This window comes from Schistocerca nitens, chromosome 8 (assembly GCF_023898315.1).
Source record: "Schistocerca nitens isolate TAMUIC-IGC-003100 chromosome 8, iqSchNite1.1, whole genome shotgun sequence".
Lineage (NCBI taxonomy): Eukaryota > Metazoa > Arthropoda > Insecta > Orthoptera > Acrididae > Schistocerca > Schistocerca nitens.
In genome coordinates this window covers 460,104,387-460,116,698 of record NC_064621.1, presented here as the reverse complement: position 1 = coordinate 460,116,698, position 12,312 = coordinate 460,104,387, and positions in this window count along the sequence as shown.

Here is a 12,312-nt window from a genome sequence, read left to right as displayed (position 1 = left end):
ATAATGTCACGGAAATCCAATTATCGTTCGCTGAGAGGCAAAGAAATTGTCTATGTGATGTCCGCCTGCTTAGCTGGGTGGTAACGTGTTCGCCTCCAGTGCAAGCGGGCGCGGGTTCGATTCCCGGACGGGTTGGAGATTTTCTCCGCTCGGGGACTGGGTGTTGTGTTGTCCTCATCATCATCTCATCCTCATCACCAACGCGAAAGTCGCCCAATGTGGCGTCGACTGAAATAAGACTTGCACTTGGCGGCCGAACTTCCCCGGATGGGGCCTCTCGGGCAACGATGCCACACGCTCATTTCATTTTTTTTTTGTCTACGTGATTTAAAAAAAAAGCGTTAATAAAAGTCTTCCCTCACGTAAAAATACATTCAAACATTTAAAGAACCATCTTTTCCTGTTTAAAATATTCTGTATATATTTTTTGCTCCTAATTTATTAGCTTATAAAAATAAAATGTTTCATTGAATAAAAAACGATATTCGTGGCTTCAGTAAATGAGTTCTTTACTCCCAAATATTTTTAATTCCATGCAGATAATTATGACATACATTAAACTTTTTGTAGGGTCACCCCACTCCTGGGCTGGGATCCCGTACTGTTTCATCAGTATGGAGGCCTGTCCGCCCCTGGTAGCTGAGTGGTCAGCACGACGGAATGTGATACCTAACGCCCAGGTTCGATTCCCGACTGGGTCGGAGATTTTCTCCGCTCAGGGACTGGGTGTTGTGTTGTCCTTATCATCATAATGTCATCCCCATCGACACGCAAGTCGACGAAGTGGCCTCAACTCGAAAGACTTGCACCAGGCGAAGGGTGTGACCGACGGGAGGCCCTAGCAACACAGCATTTCCAGGATGGAGGCCAAGGAACCGATGTAGCGTCATCGGCTACAATAAGACAAGATGCAATATTACTTCTTTTATTCCTCAGAATACATACGAGGTGTGGCTAGAAAAAAACCGGACTAGTACTGGTGAAACAATAAAACGAATGTAATAAGGCTGAAAGTCGCGTGGCCTGTCACGTGACTCTCGCTCCGCCTACTGCTCGAGTTTCATCTGCCTCCTGCACTCAGTCTGCCCGTGGCGTCTGTTTTAAGTAGTTGACGTTTTGTCTGTGCGTCGGAAAATGTTGAGTGTACAGAAAGAATAGAGTGTTAACATCAAATTTTGTTTCAAACTAGGAAAATCTGCAAGTGAAACGTTTGTAATGTTACAACAAGTGTACGGCGATGATTGTTTATCGCGAACACAAGTGTTTGAGTGGTTTAAACGATTTAAAGATGGCCGCGAAGACACCAGTGATGACACTCGCACTGGCAGACCATTGTCAGCAAAAACTGATGCAAACATTGAAAAAATCGGTAAACTTGTTCGACAAGATCGCCGTTTAACAATCAGAGCAATGTCTGAGTTAACAGGAGTTGACAAGGAAAGTGTCGAACAAGTTTACCGATTTTTTCAATGTTTGCATCAGTTTTTGCTGACAACGGTCTGCCAGTGCGAGTGTCATCACTGGTGTCTTCGCGGCCATCTTTAAATCGTTTAAACCACTCAAACACTTGTGTTCGCGATAAACAATCATCGCCGTACACTTGTTGTAACATTACAAACGTTTCACTTGCAGATTTTCCTAGTTTGAAACAAAATTTGATGTTAACACGCTGTTCTTTCTGTACACTCAACATTTTCCGACGCACAGACAAAACGTCAACTACTTAAAACAGACGCCACGCGCAGACTGAGTGCAGGAGGCAGATGAAACTCGAGCAGTAGGCGGAGCGAGAGTCACGTGACAGGCCACGCGACTTTCAGCCTTATTGCATTCGTTTTATTGTTTCACCAGTACTAGTCCGGTTTTTTTCTAGCCGCACCTCGTATTGTCACCTTATATTCTGCATTTGAGGGTGGCTTCATAAGATGAAGTGGAATCCGCTGAATCCAGAGGCAGACTCAGGACTGAGAGAGATCACTGCGTCGGCCCCGAGTGCTGGCCAGTGAGTCTGAGAGTGGCGGGTTGCCCACTCGTTGGTTTAGAAGGCCCTTGTCGTCTGGTCTACTACAGATGAGGCTGTGACCGCGTCACACTGTGCTTGGCTCACACGCCTGAGAGTACTCTGTGCCTCTCAGGTCACTGGCCATGTTGTCCTTTGAGATGGACCGTTACATCGGATGCAGTGACGTCATGTTGAATGCTGATCCTGGCTCGCCAGTCCGGTAGACCATATGACCAAACGATACTGAAGTTTCAGGGCTGTTGGTGCTTTGAAATGGAATAGTGTTGGAAGTGGCGGCTTCAGTATTTGATGCTGTTTCGTAGTCATCCATGGCTACAGGCTGTCGGTTATCACATCAGCCACTAATAGTACGACAAATCTTACACGAACAATCTTACACAAGAAGTTCCAGCATAGTAATCAGAGAATTTAGTGCTAACGACAAGAACACTATCAATCTTTCTGATCGACTGCCTCTATGATGGCGGGGTGGAGTATTTATGACGTCGAGAACCGACTTTACTGTATGACATCATTTGTAATGACCAAATCTGAGCCGGCCGAAGTGGCCGTGCGGTTAAAGGCGCTGCAGTCTGGAACCGCAAGACCGCTACGGTCGCAGGTTCGAATCCTGCCTCGGGCATGGATGTTTGTCATGTCCTTAGGTTAGTTAGGTTTAACTAGTTCTAAGTCCTAGGGGACTAATGACCTCAGCAGTTGAGTCCCATAGTGCTCAGAGCCATTTGAACCAACCAAATCTGACTCGCCCGTTATGAGTCTTCAATGGCCTTCAGTTCTGCAGTATTGGTTTAATCAATTTGTTTAAGTATCATAACAGCTTCGCCGAATCGCTGATAGATATTGTTGCATCCTACCTAGTGCTTCTTACATGATGATGCGGGCAACAGAGGGAGGTTGGTCTGCACTTGTCTTACACTTCTCCGCTGAGCTCTCTCGCACTCACACTCTGCTTTAGCAGCACTGTCATCGAAAGTATTTACATTGCTATCGCGCCAAGGTCCGCAGCTCGTGGTCGTGCGGTAGCGTTCTCGCTTCCCGCGCCCGGGTTCGATTCCCGGCGGGGTCAGGGATTTTCTCTGCCTCGTGATGACTGGGTGTTGTGTGATGTGCTTAGGTTAGTTAGGTTTAAGTAGTTCTAAGTTCTAGGGGACTGATGACCGTAGATGTTAAGTCTCATGGTGCTCAGAGCCATTTGAACCATTTTTATCGCGCAAAGAAGGAATGAATGATTGTGTCTTGCCGCTAGCATCTCTTTGGATTTGCTGCCATGTCTCGAGACAAAATTTCGTTGTCTGCGGTAAATTTTGAGCTTTTGTAAAAGATCGCCAATGTTGGCGGTGCTGTGTTCGTTTAAATTTGGCATGCTATTTCATTCGTTCTGCAACAGTGTCCTGACCTGTTTTGTGTGCTATGGGGGATCACCTGCGTCGTTTGTTAATTTATTTGGTATAAATCTGTCAATTGCTGTCAATACTGTTTCTGTAAATTCAAGCGACATCTGATCTACACTTAAACTGTTAAACTGGAGTGGAGATAGTCCCTCGGGAAGGCAGCAACCGAATTTTTATCTCCTTTTTTTGAATAGATATATTTTTCGTTTATTTTTGAGGATTTTGGGGTTAGAGTATTCAGACTCGTACGACAATCTTGACTTCACTAATCCCTATATCCGTTATAATACTCGTTATTAGCTCACGATTATTATTTGCAGAGAGGGAAAATGGGTTGTCACAAGAGTTTATTATTCAAGTGGGCTCATGAACTAACTGCTCGAAATTATATTCAGAGAATGCGTTTAGCACAATTTTGAATGACGTTTTATGAGTAGTCTGGATGTAAACATAAATTTTCGCCAACATATCGAGAGCAGATTGAAGTCCCACTAACAATAATTGTATGAGTCGGATATGTGTTTGAAATTAGACTCAAGTTTTCTTTGAACCTTCCAGCAATTTGTCTTCTGTGTTGGAAGGTCGGTAAAAGGATGCTATTGTTATTTTGTTCCGGTTACCAAGAGCTCTACCCATACTGGCTCACAGGAACTATCTACTTCAATTTCACTACAAGATAAACTAGTTATAACAGCAAGAAACATGCCACCGTCATCTGTATTTAGCTTGTCTTTTCTGAACACCATTAGATCCTTCGCAAAAATTTCGGCTTTAGCCAGCTTTCAGTGCCTATAAATACTTGAGCATCTGTGCTTTCTGTTAGCGCTTGAAGCTCTGGTACTCTTCGAAGACAGCTATGACAATTAACAGCTGTTATACCGCTGGTTCCTAAAGCTACGTTCTTCCCGTGTCCGACCTGCGCCTTTGAAACTGAAGCCCCTTCTGTGTTTCCCCGAGGTCCTCTAAGATAAGAAACAGCCCAGACGACCCAACACAGCTCCCGCTAGCCGTGTAGCCGCCTCTTGCGTGTAGTGGACTCCTGACCTATTTAGAGGAAAACGAAAACATATGGGGCAAGTAGAGGAATATGCAGCCTACATGGTCGCAGAAACGTCTGAGCTTCGGATTCAGACCCTTCACTCGGCTTTTTATCAGAGGTGCGTATTCGGTCCTGTCGACTGCAAATGGTGAGCTCTGGTTCAATCACACAGACAAAACTGGTAGCCTTTATCCATTTCAGGTAGCCGCTCGAAACCAGAGAGAATCTCTTCCGATTCAAGGCGACACCTATCATTGTTACCGACATGAACCACCACCTGCAGTTGGCTACATCTGGAATGACTCCACACGGTATGCACACGGAGTGCGCATTGGCTTTCTTCCCATTCTTGGCAGTCGCGACCTTCAAGATCCCCATAATGCATCTTATATTGGAGCTCCCAGCTACTATAATCGCACGTTATGTGACTGCCCCGATCTTGCAGGCTGAGAGGTTTCTTCTGAAACTGGACAAGCGACTGCATCTGCCTGAGGTTCATTGTCAGCTTCTTACCAAAAAATTAAGACATTATAATTGATATTATTATGATTATTACTTCTATCCCCTTGGAAAATCCGGAAAACCTATTCCCCCAGCATGAACGATTTCCCCTTTGACTAAAATTACTGCCGTGCGGAGTTGCCGCGCGGTTTCAGGCGCCATGTCACAGACTGCGCTGCTACCCCCGCCGCAGGTTCGAGTCCTCCCGCGGGCATGGGTGTGTGTGTTGTTCTTAGCATAAGTTAGTTTGAGTAGTGTGTAAGTCTAGGGACCGATGACCTCAGCAGTTCGGTCCCTTAGGAGCTCACACGCATTTGATCATTTTTTAAACTAAAATTATTGTCTCCTTTACTCCTAATTCTTAGCTTTACACTTGTTTTAATACCGGCTGTCACAACCGTTCCATTTTCTTGAAAGACTTACACATATCTATACGAAATTCAGGTGTAGTATTCTTTAGGGATACCCTTACATTCCGTTTATTTCTATTAAGGTCCTCACATACGTTACATTTCACCGTCTCAAAATCATGTCTTTGGAATTAAACCTTAACATTTTACTAATTGTTGTTCTCAAATATGACTTTCCACACTTTCTATCGAAATGTCATTTTTCTTAAATGAGTTTGCAATTGTTGTTTTAAATCTCTGATATTACTCTCCTGTTAAACAAATCTACTTCACATATTACTACCCAGCCGATAAAATGTACGATATAAATCAATCCGAATTTGCTGTCAAAATATTGTTAGCAATTCATCTCTACCCTTTCCATTTTGAAATGCTTCTCATTTATTTGTCTATATCACCTCTACACAATCCTAAAACCTCATGTTTATTAGTCTCACATTTAGTAAGCTTCAAACACTGCCCTGACTCACAGCAATTAACTGCAGCACTACTCGACGAATCGATGATTATCAATCAACCTCCGATTCTTTAAACAAGCGAACTCCAATATATAAAACAGCTTCAAACTTCTGATTACCTTACTAATGAGTTAAAGGGTGAAATATTTAACGTTAAGCGTATGTTACAGGCAACAAGCGCTAGTATCTTAGGAGTACACCAACCAATAGGCCATAGAGGAAGGGCTGGGGAAAAGTCCTAACATCATTCGTTACCAAGTACTCTTTAATACAATTTATTAACCAATAATAATTTCTTTTCCGCAACAGTAACGAGATACAAGATTTAAATAATAAAAAAGAACAATTTATATTTTTAACTTGAGCTTTCACCCTTAAAAAAGTCATTAAACGTGAAATATCAGAAGCGAAACAGTTTAGAAACTATTTAAATTTCTTTTAATTACAGTTCATCAGAATACTGAATATTAATGACGTACACTGAAAGCCATGCCGAGGCACACTAAAATCTGAAAATTACAGTAGGATAATGGAGCACACCTACGTGAGGTCAGGGCACAAACCCGCTGGACGACACAACAGACCCCAGAAGTGGACCTTGGAACCAAGCCCTCTACCCGGTGACAACAAGCCGAGAGTGGATAGCTAGTGCTTACGACATATGCAGCAAAGCTATCCTGAACAGTGAACAGGTTAAATAATATCCAAAAAAAATCAATCTAACAAATCACCACAAAATGTTAATTTGCCTCGCGATACTAGTTAACGTTAACAGATTCGAACAGGGCACACACTTAAAGCCGGAATTGCTACAGACCAAGGGTAAAAAAAATTAGTATCTTAAGTGTAGAATAAATATCATGACAATCTTAATAAATGCAGAAACAGCCTGCAAACTACTAGCCTCAACTCAATTTATACAGATTTTATTAGCTTAAAGGTTAAATCATAGATTCTGAAGAATTTTAGTTGTTCTCGTGGAATTGTTTTTAGCACAGCTTTACACATAGTTTAAGAGAGGCAAGCATCAAATAAAATATACCATTTACTTACACTAAAGCTTGTTGCGGTTTCTAAGGGGGTTTTCTTAAAACTGGATGCTCCAAGTATTTTTTTTAAAGTCTTTTACTCGAGACTTAAACCAATTTCCTCATGGTAGAGAGTTGAGCACAGGTGCCTCAAACCCTTTCAAAATCACATTAAAAAGAAAGTGGGTGAGTGCAGCACAACTGAAAAAGTAATTGAAAGACCAAGCGGAATGCTAGCGCGAAGCCGCTTCAAACACAACCAACAGCAGATAATGGAGTCAAGTCTCTGGAGAACATACAAATAATACTCACCATAAACATCAGAAGCGCAACTGGGTTCTTTCCTCGACCAGGGAACTGGATGAAGACGCTGAGTCGGTGCCCGGCGAAATCCTGTGGTGAAGAAGGCGTTCCGGTCGTCTAGAGCAGAAGAAGACATGACTGTTGGGCTCCGCCGAATCGCGCCGAATTGTCCAGGATGAACCGAGTACTGTGTAAACAGGTACTGCCAGGGCAGCACTAGGGCGGCCCAGCGTAACACGTCAGCAGCTGCACCGCCCTGCATAGGGAACGCCGACCACCAACGCTGTCACAAGAAAAGAGGTGCGCCGGCGATGCTGTCCAACTGCTCTCCCGATAGCCCATACATTCCACTGGACAGACCATACAGAATAGTCGCTCAGTCTCGACTGCCAGTCCGTCTTTTTCCATACCCCACTGCTTTTCTTTCACAAGAGATAAAACCGAAGACCCTCCCATGGGCAAATAACGTGCTCATCTCACTGGATGCAAGCTTCCGAAATCGGTGCACGGCTCACATCTAACGGAGAAAAGGTTTGGAAAAAGTTAGAAATTATGTTTAAAGTTATCAATCACTGCATGAGTACAGTCTAGATAATTTTCGCTCCGTTTTAAGCAAAAGCTAATTTTTCACATATCTCAATGTTTATAACGTCATATTTCCTGAACTGTTATACGTACACTCGTATAATTTTTCAGCTACATTCAGTGATGTATGTGAATACTGTCTCAAAAATGTGTTGGGAATAGAGTTAGTAATAATGAGGTATTAAATTAAAAAGGCATGGCTGATACAGCCGTTTCACTGAATGAATAGTCAAAATGTAGTGGGCGCAAATTGTTTTTTCGTTTCATCAGTTTGTGGAGGATGTAAGAGGAAAAGTTTCGCAAAGGCTTGAAATTATGCGTAAGGTTTGCTGCAAGTCATTAGGTGGTCTCATTCTCAAATACTGGACGAGTATACTCTTGGCATTTGAATGAGGTGAGTTATGCTGGCTCAATACACACCCACGTAACTGTAAAACCTGCCTTAGTGCGTTACAGCTTTTAAATAAAAGCATATCTCTTAATGAGTAACTCATGATAACATTGTAAATTTTCAAACTCAGTCAATAATTATATGAAATTTTTAAAAAGCTGTCGTCTCTGGAAGCCATTGGATAGGTAGCCAGCTTCAGGGACTTGGTGCCATAAACAGGGTTAACCATTTAGTAAAATAGTTCTTTTGCTATCAGCTGATTACGTAGCGGTGGCGACGACAGCGAGCAGCGAGTTGGTGTCGACATTGGTGAGGAGGGGGGGGGGGGGAGGGGAGGGTTGGCAGTATCCTTGACAGAGACTGGTGAAATGGCGTCAGCTGTAAGCTGTAACCACCAGCCGACAGTAGTAGCCGATGAAGCGATGTCTGCTGCACAAAGATTGCCATAAGCAGCACGCAATGGTGAAGCGGCGTCTACTGCGGATATGCTATCAGCAGTAGAAGCTAATGCAGTTACATCGGCTGCTGTGCTAAGAGCAGTGTCTCTAGTATGGAATGGTGAGGTGGTACTGACTATGGCTACAGTGTAGGCGGCTGAGAACAATGACTCATCATCGGCTGCTGCAAGAGCAACGTCTGTGGTAGTGACAGGTGAAGTGATGTTGAATGCAGTAACTGTGTTGGCGTCAGAAGCCAACGATGAGACACAGGATGCGGCAAGAGTGGCGTCTGTGGTAGTTACAGGTGAGACAGTATCAACTGAAGCTACGGTGTTGATGGCAGAGACTTATGAGGTGGCGTTAGCTGTGGCTACAGCGTTGGTGGCAGAGACTGATGAGGAGGCATCAGCTGCAGCAAGAGTGGTACTTGTGGTAGTGAATGGTAAGGCAGCGTCGACTGTGGCTACAGTATTGGCGGCAGAGGTCAATGAAGTGACGGTGGTTATGGCAAGAGTGGCGTCAGTGTTAGTGAACGGTGAGGCAGGTTTCACTATGGCTATAGTGTTGGCGGCAGAGGTTAATGAAGCGGCATTGGCTGCAGTAAGTGTGTCCTGTGATAGCGAATGGTGAGGCACCAACGACATCGGCTATGGTATTGAAGGCACAGGCCGATGAAGTGGCATTAGCTCAGGCAAGAGCAGCATCGGCGACACCGACTGGTAAGGCAGCCTCGACTGTGTACTACAATGCGTCGACAACTGGTCATGGATTGCCAACGGGCATAGTGCACAGGTTTTATCAGCACAATTAATTTTTTTTCCCTTTATGTTCTTCTCTGTTGTCTCCTTGATGTTATTCTTCTTCTGATGGCCCTGTCACACAGGGAGCCACTTACGTGACGTTGTGTAAGTATTTGGTGAATACGAAATTCGAAGTGACCATGTGTTTCCGTAACCCACATAAATTTCTCTCAGAGGGAAAAGAAATCGAATAAATAAGTTGCAAATAACGTCTACTTCCGATAAAGCTCATTTCTCTTCAATACGTATACCGGTGGATCAAGAGAATAATTTTAAAAATAGTGTTGCGGCTTCAGTTGTCACCAACATGAGAGGAAAAAGTCATTAGCAGAACAGCGTGAAAATGGTAGTAATTTTCTGAATCAAATTAGACGCTCATTAATTAATCCAATCGTCCTTCACTGAGCGGGAAACGACTTTATATGCATTTCCAAAACAGTGTAAGTAAAATTCTTCACTCACGTAAAAATACACTTAGACTCTTCGGTAACCGTTATAACCATCGTGTTCTATTTAAAATAGTCTGTACATACATTTATTGATTTCTCTGCTTGTAAACATAAAATATGTCATTTGATAAAAAATAGTCTTCGTTCTCTCAATATATCAGTATACTTAGATATTCTTTATCTCCGCAAAAATGATTACAACCAACTTCACTCAATATTAAACTTTTATTAAAATTTGTCCTTTTCACATCGAGGTAAACCAGACTTGGTGTCGGTATTAACTACTTATTAACTGCATCCAACAGAACAAGAAATTGTATCGATTCTGTTTAGTAATACTTACTTTGAAGATTTGACATTAGTCAAAGTTTATAGGACAATACGCGTGTATTTCTCTGTAGGATGGAGCGAAGTGGCGCTGTGGACATGCATTTCAGAAGACGCCGCTTCAAACCCACGGCAATCGATACTGGCAAATGCAGCGATGGGTCCTTTGAAAGATGCACGGCCTGTTTGCTTCCTCATCTTTTCGCAATCCGAGCTTGTGCTCCGTCTCTAACGACCTTGTTTTTTAGGCATGTTTAACACTCATCTTACTCTCCTCCTGTTCCTCTGAGGAGTGATGGCCTTCGACGCATTGCCGTTGGTGACCAGCCATTGGGCAACACGGTTCAGTCGCAGAGGCGTCACGCATTCTCCCAGTAATCACCTGACACACGAAAATAAAAACACAATTCCTCTCGTTACGTACAAACATATACCTGAATTGAAATTTTCACTCTGCAGCGGAGTGTGCTCTGATATGAAACCACCTGTCAGGTGAAAACTGTATGCTGGATGGAGACTCGAACACGGGACCTTTGTCTTCTGCGGGCAAATGCTCTACCTACTGAGCTACGCAACCATTAGTCACGACACGTCCTCACAACCTGAAAACTGGGAGACGAGATTCTGCCCTAAATAAAGCTGTGAGGACGGGTTTTGTACCGTGCGTGGGTAGCTTAGGTAGTTTTCCTGTTTGGCGACGGAGACATGTGGCTAGGCCTTGTAAAATGACCCTTGCCAACTTTGCCTCCGGGACCATTCCCGTAAAAAAAAAAAAAAGAAAAAAAAGCTGTAAAAAATTCACGTATATAAAAAAGTTGCCAGAGCTCTTGCTCGCGAAAGACGAGGGTCTCCAGTTCGAGTCTCGGTCCACCAAGCAGTTTTAATCTGTCAGGGAGTAACATATATCTCCTTCAACACACAATAAAACTTGTAAAAGTGTGAAGTACGTACAACTGGTCCACTATTTCTAGTAACGAATGTCACAACAGGTGGGGAAAATATTAAAAAAAAAAGTCAACAAGATAATTACTGCGTACTGGTTAACATGTTCAGACTTGTGAAGGCTGTCTATGAACTGTTTGTAACTTATTACAGCTCGCGTTAGAAAAATGAAAGGCTTCATGTTTTATAGTAAGTACAAGGTTGAAAAATCTGTCAAGAACAAAGCATCATGACACACTCAGTAGGTTTGTGCAACGCAGTGAAACGTCGCGACTCACGGGATGGGAAAGAATAAATTACGCGGTGGTTTCATAATGGTATTAAATTTTCAGGGCTGGTAAAGATGGATAAATGTATCAGATGGAGGCTAGTACCATGTTCCGGAAACGGTCGAGTCGAAAGTTATAAGTAAAAATCGTTCTGATAACTTTGACACTGAAATGCATACACCGTTACTGTTGTTGCAAAGTCTGCAGTGTACAAAAGTTCCAGAGGTGTCAGTATGGACGAAAAAAAAATAGTCCAGTACATGTGGGCTCTAAATTACATACCTGCTAGAGCGTGAAACGGTAAAGAAGTAGCTTGAACCATCTGTCAGGCACTTGTTTATGAACTGCAGAGTAATTATGTAGATGTAAATGTAGATGAGAGAGGGGTCTTAGAAGATGGCTGTCGTTACCCGCGCTGAATACTTTGTGTAGATATTGCAAACACCATATGTAGCTGAGTCTGTATTATTAATACGTGTAATGGTGTCAATCTAATTTTTTTCAATTCCTTCTTGCGAATACGTGTGTTTAATAATATATAGTTTCTTCCTTTACATAGCGCGAGCTTCATCTTAGCGCTAGATTGAAGTAACTGCTCAGTGCCATCAAAACGGCAACACTCCACTGATAATACAGCACTTTGTTCGTCGCATTTTCGCAGCCTTTCAAATATGAACCGTTTAATAAGGAATTATAGGCTAAACGCCCGCCGCTGCTGTGGCTTTAGCATTACACTGGACTCTCTTCAGACACCTGTTGATTCATTGGAATAAGTCAACAGATCGGCACTAAATACTTTTCCACCTGTTGAGGCTGCGAGGTGCCAAACACCTGCCAATAGACCTCCCCCTCACCGTGAATTATGCCCGCTGAAGTCGGAAGAGTGGTTATAGGAATTTTACTCCCAGGAGACCGCGTGTAGCGTGGATGGAAGAATGATGATCACCCGAGACAGA